At 39.6% G+C, this 13,112-nt stretch overlaps 1 long non-coding RNA gene across 1 annotated transcript; it reads left to right on the top strand.

Annotated features, from left to right (window-relative positions):
* The first annotated feature begins 2,056 nt into the window (after positions 1-2,056).
* LOC118563988 lies at positions 2,057-10,010 on the top strand. Its single transcript, XR_004931579.1, has 2 exons — positions 2,057-2,372; positions 9,231-10,010. It is a non-coding gene; the product is annotated as an uncharacterized LOC118563988 (long non-coding RNA).
* Positions 10,011-13,112: the final 3,102 nt, after the last annotated feature.

The raw sequence follows: 13,112 nt of genomic DNA, 5'->3' as shown, positions 1-13,112 counted from the left end.
TTATGGCACTCAATTTTCAACAAGTCAAATTTATGGCTTAGCTGGTGATCTAACGCATATGCTGCAGTATCAGAGGCACAGGAAGGTAATCCCTACACTATTAAATGCAAAGAAGATCCATGATGGTGTGATTGGAGGTATTAGCTGCCTTGTCCTTGACATGCTGTGTTTGGGCAGGACATGTTTAACAGATAAAACCAGATCATCCGATCATTGTTGAGCTGCAGCTGCCCTGAAAAACAGGATGGAGCAATGATGCAGGAGCCAGAAGATGATGTGAAACATCTTCATGTGACCTGAAACAAACAGTGAGCACATGATGGTCTCAGTTATCTACTGTGGAACAGCAGAAATGGTGTTAATGGTCACTCCCTCATATTGAGTGATGCAAGCAGTTGTGTTTTTGCAGAGGAGCTTCCTGCTTGTCCGTAGACTGCAGTCTGAACTCACACTTATGGTGCTGTGATACCACAGCTGGCCTTCGTTCTTTTTTTAGACTTATCTTTTCCCTTAGATAAGTCTAAGGGAAAGATGTCAGAGTTCAATCAGATCAAACTCTGTTCCTCTCAAAACTCTCTGTGTAATGAATAGAATAGCCAACTCGTATTAAGTTCATTGTTCAGGACTATAGTAATGACAAGAACATCATAACACTGTTAGCTTGTGTAAGGAGAGCATGGTTCTGATTATTTTTATTATTACATTTAAACTTGCAAATGTTTTCTTCTTATAAAGAAGACAGAGGGAACATTTCTATCAAAACTCTAACAGCGCCAATATTTACACTTTAGTGGTGGTTCTTTCATGAATGGCACAGATTTCTGTAGTTAGTGTAAAATATTTCAGTCCAGGTTTGACTAGTCTAAAATGTATTCTTTTCACACTTGTCTTGATCTAAATTGCTACTATAGCTATAAAAATATATTTTTAGTGTTTTTCCACAAAAGGTTTTCAGAATCTGTCTCTTGAGATAAAGCAGTTTTCATCATAGTTCTGACTTCAACAGTAACTTAGTCACTACTTTACACTTCTCTACATATTGTATGTCATTAGGTAATTGGTGCCTGTGCCATAATTTCATGCTGTCTTGAGATGTTAATCCATCAAAATGATTGATTATGATTTGAACTTGTTTCAAGCACTCTGATTGAAAAAGTGCCGTAATTTTTTTTAATCCAGATGGAAAAAGCTGTAAGGATATTCTTTTGTGCCACATGAATCAGCTTTAAACCTGATTATCAGACAGAGCGAGGGAAAGTAGTGGAAACGGGCACATTATGATCTCTGTTGATCCCTCAGGCTGCAGCTTGTTTTTGTTCCTGCCCATAGGAGAAACGTGTGTGTGTGTGTGTGTGTGTGTGTGTGTGTGTGTGTGTGTGTGTGTGTGTGTGTGTGTGTGTGTGTGTGTGTGTGTGTGTGTCAGTGCGTGCTGGGATAAAGACTTTCCCTTATTTTAAACTCTCGAAGCAGAAAATTACTAAGGGATTCATAAAAATAGACAGTTATTAATAATTACTGGCACTGCACGCAGGAAAATGGGGAAAATAACTTAAATATACAGAGATGTCAATGGGACATTCTGTTGTCAAATGATTGTATTGTAGTATTACTGTAATTATATCATTAGTGCTGTTCTCTTTTTGTGCTGTGGCCCTGTTCTTTAACCGTCAGCTCTGTCTTCCTCTCACCTGGTGAATGACGGTTTAGGATAAAGCTGTTCTAGCTGCCTGTTTTGCGCTCCTGATAGACAAAATAACATCTGACTGTGAATAGTGTCTTCATCAGATACAAACAATCATGCAAGACTTCCTTTTCAGATGTTAGGATGAGGATTGGACACACCTCACCTGATCTCATCAGTCACAGAGATTTGTTGCTGCCATCTGGTGGAGGCAATTCCTGCACTGCCTGCCAGTGTGACCTTATAAAATGAACGCCATCACACATTTGACATTCTGCCCAAGAACCTGAGCCGTAAAGCAGTTTTCCGTTTGTAACTGGAATTTAGATTTACTGTGCAAATGTTCCTGTGGACTGGGTGTACTGGTGTTTGACCTGTGCTGTTGTCTGTTTTTAGGTGAGCTGCTGAGCCAACCGCGGCCCGACGGACTGACTGAGATCATCTGTCCAAAGAACGGCTTGGAGCGGGTCGACGTGTCCCTGGTTTACCCCCCAACTCCCACAGCTACGAGCCCCAAGTGACTCCACCTCCTCCCTTGACTCCAAACCTCAGACCCGGACTCTGCCTACCAAATACATACCTGACCCAATTAATCATCCCCCCTTCTGCTGCTCACCTGCACCATCTCCCCTCCCACCACCATTATCAGCACAGCTGCTTCTGCAAACACAGAGGAACTCAGCACATTCAGGTAGCATACACATTATTTTTAGAAGGAAAATGATGTTCTGTTGTTCTATCATCTCCATAAATCTGACTTTCAAAACTGACAGTGCAAATGGTTAGTTTTATGGCACATGCTGTTGAGCACAGTCCACTTTTTTCTAGATATCAGCCATCTTCCCCAAACTGTCACATGAGAGGAAATACTCAAGGGATGCTCAATAACAATGCTGGAAACCTGTGGTTTAAGTCCTCAGAGAAGCCAGTTTTATATGGACATTAACTGCCAACCAAGACAAAGGGTTGTGCACTGTTTTTCAGTTAAATACATTTAAGTTATTCAGTATTACACATAGAACAAAATAGTTCAAGCTTTTATTTCTGGTAATTTTTATGATTATGGCTCACGGGGAAAGAAAACCCAAACCTCAGCATCTCAGATAATTATAGTATCACATTAGACTAATCAGAAAAGGATGTCAGGCTTCTTAGAAGTAGGTACATTTCTATGCTCTCAATACGTGGTTGGCCTCCTGCTTGAATTACTGCGTCAAATGCACCGTGGCATTAAGGCCATCAGCCTGTGGTTCTGCATATAGTCCGTGGGCCAGAATCTGTAGGACGCTTCCTTAAGAAGTTTCGTATGAACTGTCAGGGGGCAACTTTCTTCCACCGGGAAAAGTTGCTACACATAGCAGTGAACTCAAAACACCAATGTTCCCACGTTTTCACTTGCACATTAATAAGTTATAGCCGATAAAAAATCTAAACTGTGGCGCTCCGGTCGAAGAGGTCACGTGATTCGATTTTTTCTGCTCAGCCAATCAGATCGCTGTATTGTCAGCTGTGCGCGTTCACCAGTTCATCATGGCTGCGCTCGTAAGATGTTTGTATGCATTTGTTTCCAGACGAAGAAAGCCCAATAATAGCATTTTCTGGTGCTATTTTTTTATCGGCTATAACTTCTTAATGTGCAAGTGAAAATGTGGGAACATTGGTGTTTTGAGTTCACTGCTATGTGTAGCAACTTTTCCCGGTGGAAGAAAGTTGCCCCCTGACAGTTCATACGAAAAGTCACCCTACAGATTCTGGCCCACGGCCTAATAGGTGTTCTGGAAGCCCAGATTGCTTTGATAGCTGCCTCCAGGTCATCTGCCTTGTTGGGTCTGGTGTCTCTCATCTTCCTCTTGACAACAGCCCAGAGATTTTCTATGGGGTTCAGGGGTCCGTTCTTCGTACGTCGCTAACTCAGTTAGCAGGATTTCATTGTTGACGATTTGGCATGATCTTGGATCGTTTGGTTCTTCGAAAGACATCCTGTACTTGTTGTCATAGCAACATGTGTACCAGCTTAAGCCTGCTCCAGAGCAGGCTTATTTCATGTAAACAAGATTAGATCACGGCTGTATAAGCGGAGGAGATAGGGAAGTCTGCCGTAGCCATGTCCATTTTTACGACAGCAACCTGTTGCGGAAGGTGCAAGAATAATTTGCAGATTTTTTCGAATTATTTGCGTATTGCGCAATAGACAGGATTCTTTAGCGCAGCGCGACAGTGTAATTGTAGAGAGATTTTTCTTGGTGGCTGTTAGAAACAGACAAACACATCGTTTAACAGTGGCTTTTAAAGAGGAAAACGTGATGTTGGAGCCATAAATCTAAAATATTTAAGTTATTTGTATGATAGTTTGCTTTTTATTTTTATCATATTCAGTAAGAAGAGTTGTTCGGGCCATTTTATTGTGAAGTTTAGTTTTACTTTGAAAGGCTTGCTTCCTGTCGAGCCGTATATTGTATTGTTAGAAAAAACTATGGATGGATTATCTAGACACGGAGCAATACAGTTTTACCGTGTAAACTGTGGATGACTTGGAAAAGGAAGATTTTCATTTTTTGTGGATAAAGATTTTTTTTGTTAAAATTTCCAGTGTGCACGTGTCCTTTACTTCCCGTCTCTAAGGAATGACACTGAAATTTGGATCTCTTGACATAACAAGTGGCTTTTTAAAATAAAGTATAATAATTAAAGGCTACCATTTTGTAGAATATTCTTGTATTTCACTTTTACTTGTCCCCATGTTCTAGTGGGTCCCATGGAGGCTCTGATATAAAAGAACAAATAATATCAAATTATTAAAATGCAAAAATTCATGCTGTAGAATGTGATAGAAACATCTACCATGGACAGTATTTACGCATTAATTTGTCTGCTGCTTTTTGCCGGCCCTCTCTCCTGGCTTTAACAGATTTTGAGTGTTTTAATTAATGACTCAAATTTGGCATAACCTTCCATTAAAAGCTCTTGTTCTGCTTGGGAGAAAAACTGTGGGCGTTCTTTGCTGAACAGCCAATAGCAGCGTTGCTGATCATTGTTTCTACTATCGATACATTTCCCCTTTTAAACAAACGCATGAACGCGCAGTTGTCTCAGATAACTCAATCCAGTGATACTAATCGTAAACAACAGATGTGTTCGAAGAACCCACTTAGCCGGATCATGATTAGCCGGATGAAATCATCTTGGATGTGACATTTGATCTCGGATGTTTTAAGCAACGTACGAAGAACGGACCCCTGGTCAGAGGATTTTGCTGACCAATCCAGAACAGGAACACCATGGTTACTGAAGCAATTTTTGGTAACTTTGGCAGTGTGGGCATGTGCCACGTCCTGCTGGAAAAATGGAATCCACATCTTTAAACTGCGCCTCTGCAGAGGGAAGCACGAACTGATCTAGAATTTCCTGCTAGATGGCTGCATTGACTGTGAACTTCAGAAAACCCAGCTGACCAGAACCAGTACATAACATGGAGCCCCTAACCATCACTGACTGTGGAAACTTCACTCTGGACTTCAAGCAAGGTGGATTCTGTTTCTCTCCACTCTTCCTCCTAACTCTGGGACCTTGATATCCAAATGAAATGCAGAATTTACTTTCATCTGAGAACAGGATTTTGGACCACTGAGCAACAGTCCAGGGGTCTCATTTATAAAGCCTGAGTATACACAAAATGGAGCCTGAAACATGCGTACATCACTTTTCACGCAAAAATTGCAATCTATTTTTAAAAACAGCTGAACAGGAAAATGTGTGGTCCTCATGGCAACTCTCACTCAGGCGTGCTTTTATTTTGGAGACTGGGACAATTGGCGAAGCAGATGGGAAAGTGGTGAATTTCAGCCAAACTGCATCATGATTCCTATCAGGCATTCAATTTCACTCCATATCAGACTTTAATCATAGATCAACTTTATCTGAGCATTCAAAACCACAGTGTTATTCATGCGTGTGCTGGTGACGCATAACTAAACCAAATGACCTTTCAAATAAACAAAAAAAAAACATAAGCCATCTTAAAGGAGCTATAAGTAAGGTATTTCCTGTAAAATCAACCCAAATCATTCTCATTTGTCACCTGGGATGGAAGTAACATTCCCTATAAACAATCGATCCTCCCCATTAACAGTGTCTGAGTCATGTTTTTCTGCTTTCAAACCTAGAGGGACGGTCCTGGGGTCCGTTCTTCGTACGTTGCTTAAAACATCCAAGATCAAATGAGACATCCAAGATCAAATGAGACATCCAAGATGATTTCATCCGGCTAATCCTGATCCGGCTAATTGGGTTCTTCGAACACACCTGTTGTTTATTATTAGTATGGCTGGATTGAGTTATCTGAGATAACTGCGCGTTCATGCGTTTGTTTAAAAGGGGAAATGTATCGATAGTAGAAACAATGATCAGCAACACTGCTATTGGCTGTTCAGCATGGACAAAGAACGCCCACAGTTTTTTTTCCAAGCAGAACAAGAGCTTGGAAGGTTATGCCGAATTTGAGTCATTAATTAAAACACCTCAAAATCTGTTAAAGCCAGGAGAGAGGGCTGGAAAAAAGCAGCAGACAAATTAATGCGTAAATACTGTCCATGGTAGATGTTTCTATCACTTTCTACAGTATGAATTTTTGCATTTTAATAATTTCATATTAACTTTGTTCTTTTATATCAGAGCCTCCACGGGACCCACTAGAACATGGGAACAAGTAAAAGTGAAATACAAGAATATTCTACAAAATGGTAGCCTTTAATTATTATACTTTGTTTTAAAAAGCCACTTGTTATGTCAAGAGATCCAAATTTCAGTGTCATTCCTTAGAGACGGGAAGTAAAGGACACGTGCACACTGGAAATTTTAACAAAAAATTATTCAATCGTTAAGAAATTAAGTTTTTCCTTTTCCAAGTCATCCACAGATTACACAGTAAAACTGTATTGCTCCGTGTCTAGATAATCCGTCCATAGTTTTTTCTAATACAATATACGGCTCGACAGGAAGCAAGCCTTTCAAAGTAAAACTAAACTTCACAATAAAATGGCCCGAACAACTCTTCTTACTGAATATGATAAAAATAAAAAGCAAACTATCATACAAATAACTTAAATATTTTAGATTTATGGCTACAACATCACATTTTCCTCTTTAAAAGCCACTGTTAAATGATGTGCTTGTCTGTTTCTAACAGCCACCAAGAAAAATCTCTCTACAATTACACTGTCGCGCTGCGCTAAAGGATCCTGTCTATTGCGCAATACGCGATTAATTCGAAAAACTCTGCAAATTATTCTTGCACCTTCCGCAACAGTTTGCAGTCGTAAAAATGGACATGGCTACGGCAGACTTCCCTATCTCCTCCGCTTATACAGCCGTGATCTAATCTTGTTTACATGAAATAAGCCTGCTCTGGAGCAGGCTTAAGCTGGCGCACATGTTGCTATGACAACAAGTGCAGGATGTCTTTCGAAGAACCAAACGATCCAAGATCATGCCAAATCGTCAACAATGAAATCCTGCTAACTGAGTTAGCGACGTACGAAGAACGGACCCCGGAACTACTACGGTTCAGAGTGTAGCCCGTGTTTACTTCCTGGTTCCTCAGCCAATCTTATGAGAGTTCCCATGGTTCTCTAAACAGAGCGGGGCATTTGGTATTTTATCTTGGCAAAAGAGCAGCAGCCTGATAACATGGAAGCCAGTAAGAGAAGCAGATATTATGGAATACAACATCATATAGCTATCCTGTGGAAGTAAAAACTCAAAACACCAACACACTGTTTAAAATCGGCATACTAAATTGTTGTGATTGGCAAGCTGATGTACCGATTTGAGCCACAAGATGTCCATATTACTTATAGCTCCTTTAAATCCTAAATGACTGCACAACATATTATCTGGGTTTTCTACCACCACATTCTACTCAATTTTATGTTAATATGCATGAATACAGAACTCTGAACAACCAGCTTCTTCAGCAGTGACCTTATGAGGCTTCCCCTCCCTGTGAAAGGTGTCGATGACTGGACAGATGTCCAGAAGATAGTCTGATGGTTTTGCCTATTGACCCAGAGAGAGAGAGACCATTTAAAGGCTCAGGGAACCTTAGCAGGTGTTTTGAGTTAATTAGTTTATTAGGATGGGACACCAGGAATTTCCAGTGATGAACTTTTTCAAAGTATTCAAGTTTTCAGAGACATTACATTTTGAGTTTTCATTATCTGTAGCCAGAATCATTAAAATTAAAAGAAAAGGCTTGGAATATATCACTCTGTGTGTAATGATTCTATATATGAGTTTCGCTTCATGAGATGACTGGCAAAATTTAATGCACTTTTACGCAATATTAAACTTTTTTGAAATGTACATGTAGATTGAAAACTTGTAAAGAAAGAGTTGGCAACTTCAATGTTCCAGATATTCTCCCATTCTTCCACTTTCCATAGAATCCAATTCACAACACGTCATCTCAAGGCACTTTCAAAAGTCAAATTCAATCAAATACTACAGATTGGTCAAAATGTCCTATCTAAGGAAACCCAGTAGATTGTATCAAGTCTTAACAAGCAGCATTCACTCCTGGAGAAGCGTAGAGCCACAGGGAGAGTCGTCCATGGCTTTGCAGAAATCCCTCATACTGAGCAAGCATAAAGCGACAGTGGAGAGGAAATTAAGGGCTATTAATTAAGGGCTGATTAATTGTTAAAGGCTTTATACGTGAGAAGGAGAATTTTAAATTCTATTCTTGATTTAACAGGAAGCCAATAAAGGGAAGCTAAAATTGGAGAAATATGATCCCTCTTGTTGATTTTCATCGAAACTCTTGTAGCAGCATTTTGGATCAGCTGAAGACTTTGAACTGCATTTTGTGGACTTCCTGAGTAAAGAATTACAATAGTCCAGCATTGAAGTATCAAATGCATGGACTAGTTTTTCAGCATCACTCCTGGACAGAATGTTTCTAATTTTGGCAATGTTCAGGAGGTGAAAAAAGGAAACTCTGAAAACCTGTTTAATATGGGATTTAAATGACATTTCTTGGTCAAAAATAACACCAAGATTTTTCTACATTATTACCAGAGGCCAATTTAATGCCATCCAGATTAGGTGATTAAGAAGTTTATTTTTAAAGACTCTGGTCCAAAGATTACAACTTCTGTCTTGTCAGAATTGAAAAGCAAAAAAAGTTATCCATGTTTTGATGTTATCAAGACATGCCTGTAGCTGAGTGTCATCATCATAACAGTGTAAATTAATCCCATGCTGTCTAATAATTTTACCAATCAGAAGCATATATATAGTAAAGAGAATTGGTCCAATGACTGAACCCTATGATACTCTACAAGTGACCCTAGAGTTTGAAGAAGATTTATTATTAATATGAACAAACTGGAATCTGTCAGACAAATAAGATTTAAACCAGCCTAATGCTTTCCCCTTAATCCCTGCAGTATGTTCAAATCTTTGTAGGAGAATATTATGATCATTTCTGATAATTTCTGAACTGCTATATGTTTGGTTTCTGTTTTTACCTAAATGTCCTTGTGTTTTGCAGGTTTGTGGATCTGCTCTCTTTTAGCATTACCTCGGTGCAGACTGTGAGGAGCTTTTCATCAACACATCTGCAGTCTGTAGCAACTGAACCCCTAAGGCTGCTTTCTATGTTTCTTCTCTCATTCTGAGATGGCACGCACAGTTTTACAGTCACTAGCTCAAGTTGTATTTGTTTGGTCATTTATCAGCAGAAAGATTTTTTTCTCCAGACAAACTTGTAAAGCAGAAAGACTTCTTTTTATCCTTACATGAGAGACCATGCAGTGAGGACCAGCTGGGCAAGGTGTACAAAGCCTCCCATCCTGAAGCTGCAGACCTGCAGGGCGGCATGAAGGACAGCAGTAGCAGTGTGTCTATGCTCATACATGTTGCTATGCAGTGTAGACCACAAGTCACTATGATTATCACAGACATCTTAGTTAGGTTCAGACAAAATGTAACAGCAGATTACAGGCCAGCAGGTGGAGCCAAAGATCAAAGAGCTTTTATTTAAATATCAGAGAAGCAGATCCTGTGGAAGATGAATTTGAGGACATTAAACCTGTTGCTGTGACTCTTGTTTCAGTAAGCGGGATGTTTTTATCACTTCGTGTCAGATTTCACTTAATTCAAAGCGGTTCTGAGCAGGCTTTAGGAAATATCTGTAAAACTACAGTTTATTTTACCATCAGACAATCCATTTAACCGGAGAACACATCAACAACGTCCTCATGGGGTCAAGCACCGATCTGTGTCAAATGTATGGAATTTTGACATGGAGAAATCCATAGTAGGGCTGGACGATATAGAAAGGAAGCGTATCGATAAAATAAAAATCAGATTGATTGATATTGATAATTATTAAAAAAAATCTAATCATATATTTTAAGTGCAGCTCTGGCCATTTTATGCTGTTGCTTAATAATTTATTTTGAGATAAAGAACACAATGACCAAATTCAAACTCAACTCTTTATTCAACCAACTTTTTACCAAAACTGCAAGTTTTTACAAAAGAGAAAAGGAATGTGCGTTCTCTTGAACTCTTTTAAAGAGGCAGAACATTTCTGTGTCTGCATGTGTGATTGGTTGGAAGAATGTAATGACTGTAGAATTAACCTACATGACCTACATGCAAAGGGCAGGAAAACTGTTCTATTGAACTTTTTATTTACCTTTTTGTCCAACGATTGATGTATATTGTTATTGAATTATCGTCCGGCACCAATCCATACCAACCTAGTGCTTAACACAATGAGCAATTCATGGCAAAGCAAGAGTAGAAGAGCTTTTAGAGTTGCAGCTTTGCCTTCCCAGGACACAGTGAATGCATCAGCTAACTAGCTACAAACTAGCTACAAATAAAGAGGATGTTGGACTCTGATTGGTTTGCTGTACTCAGCACACTAAGAGAGCTACTCTAGGAGATCAACTCATCTTCATCCAGCTGGTGCCACATGAACAATCAGGTCTCTTGTTTGTTTATTCTCACGTAAATGGTAGGCTCAATGGAAAATGCAAGGTTTTTGTGCTCAGGTCAGCGTCAGGCAGACTGGCAAAAACCTGTAAGGGCTGGCCACTAGATGGCATCACTGCTGCCATTGATTAAAAAAAAAAAGATTCTGCAGAGGAGCTTTAGTTTTAGCTGGAACTGCTCATACAGAAAACTTTGGTGCAGAATTGCTGCAATTAGAGTAGAACATCTAATGAGCAGCTAGTAAGAAACGGTGGTGCTGTGAGATTGGCTCCATATCCCTGGCTCCGGTTATAACACCCTTTTTAAATCAGAATTAGCCAATTATTGACAATAAAATAAATACTTTTTTCTTAAAGTGACTCAGACAATTACAGGTGCATCTAAATACATTAGACTATTATTGAAAAGTCAATTTATTTCATTAACTCAGTACTTCACTTAGTAAAACACAATATATAGACACATTTCACACTGATGTTTTCAGGCCTTTGTTTGGTTATTATGATGATTTTCTGCTTATAGCTAATGAAAACAAGACATTTAAGATAAAAAAAACCCACATCCTAGCAACAAGGAAAAAGATTATACCGCAATCGGGTCGTTTATGTTTACCAGCTCAAAGCTTGTTTTCTTCAAAAGTTACTTTTGATCCAACAGAATCCATTAGAGCTGTGGAAATGTGTTTTTACTAACATTTATGGTGATATTCTGCAAAATGCCAAGACCAAATGTGATCAGACTTAAGAAATTAAAAAAGAAGCTTATTATGCAGCAGCTGAAGCAGAGCTCAGCATGAACCTGAAAGTTTGCAGAACACACGGCTTATCTGAGCCTTGTGGTCTGCACGCCCTCGGACTCGGAATGAGCGCTGATGGTCCTCTGTGACAACAAACTGCTGCTCCAGAAATCTGCTCTTCCCGCACATCCTGTTCAACATGCCACATGTTGGTGTTTGGAAAATGAAGTGTTCGGGTGTTTCTCTCCACTGCCACCTCCAGGTAAACAACTGAACAATCCAGAACAGTGACAGGACTGTGAAAGGAGGACACGGGTTGTTTCCCCGCTCTAAAGAACTGTTCTGCAGGATCAAACTAAAGTCTGTTTTCTGTCATGTAAATAATATCTTTATTTTTCTACATAGACACAACGTGTTCAGCTGAGGCATATCCTACAGTGCAATGTTGTGCATGACTTGATGGGAGTGCACACAGGGTTTTATATGTAGCTGGTTTCAACATGAATACCAAATAAATCAATAACTGGCTTTAATGTGTGTGTTGCTGTTCTTTATTTCTTCTAACTACACAAAATGGGATCAGGCTTCTAATTTTAGGTGATCAACACAAAGTAAATCTTATTTGTAAAGTGGAAGGCAAAAGATTTATTCTCATCTTTAGATAACAAATTGAAGAAAAAGTGTGGTATGTATTTGTATACAGCGTCTGAGTCTACTTTTAAGAACCACCTTGTGCAGCAGTCACAGCTGTAAGCCTCCTGAGATGTCTCTGCTAGATCTGCACATCTAAAGACTAGAGGTTTTGTCCATTCCTGCAAAATTCAGGCTCATTCAGAGTGACTGGGGAGTAACTGGCTCAATGGGTTGAGTAGTAGTCTTGAAATTAAAAGGTCCGTCCGTCCGGGTTCAATTCCACCGTCCCCTTGTCACATCTTGATGTGCCTCTGGGCAAGGCACTTAACCCCAAGTTGGCTACTGGTTGCATATTGGTGTGTGAATGTGGCTCTAGTGTACAGTGTTTTGAGTGGTCTAGAAAACCACTATATAAGTTCACTACATTTATCTATGAACATCAGTTTTCAAGTCTTGCCACAGATTCTCAAATAAATTCAAGTCTAGACTGGGCTGTTCAAGCACATTATGTTTTGATCTAAACCATTTTTTGGAACTCTGGCTGTATGTTCAGGATTATTGACCTAGAAGATGACTCTACTCCAGTCTTGTCGTTTCTTGCCTCCAGCTCACTTTCTTCCAGGAATGCCCTGTATTTCACTTCATCCATCTTTCCATCAACCCAGGCCAACATACCACAGGATGATGTGCCAGCACCACATTTCACTGTGGGGATGAATGTCTTCAAGCTGTTGTGTAGTGTTAGTTTTCTGTCACACATACTCTATCGCTTGTACTTAATATTATGAACTCCAACATGTGGAAAGTTGAAAGAAGCATCTCGTGTTAGCTTTTTGCTGGAGGTTTCAATGCAACAACATGAGATTCACAAGAAATACACAAAACTATGTTGTGGAAAGGAATCACGATCAGAAACCAGCTCTCTTTCTCCTCTTGAGAGGCTGCCCAGGTTCTTCAATTTATCCTGATGCCACTTGAGGAGAGGGGTGGTCTACGGATGCAAGAGGCCATCCATTTGGGGAAGTTGTGGCTCATCTCAGATATCTGTATTCTAGTAGA

Source organism: Fundulus heteroclitus, chromosome 8 (assembly GCF_011125445.2).
Source record: "Fundulus heteroclitus isolate FHET01 chromosome 8, MU-UCD_Fhet_4.1, whole genome shotgun sequence".
Lineage (NCBI taxonomy): Eukaryota > Metazoa > Chordata > Actinopteri > Cyprinodontiformes > Fundulidae > Fundulus > Fundulus heteroclitus.
This window is presented reverse-complemented; position numbering and strand designations above follow the sequence as displayed.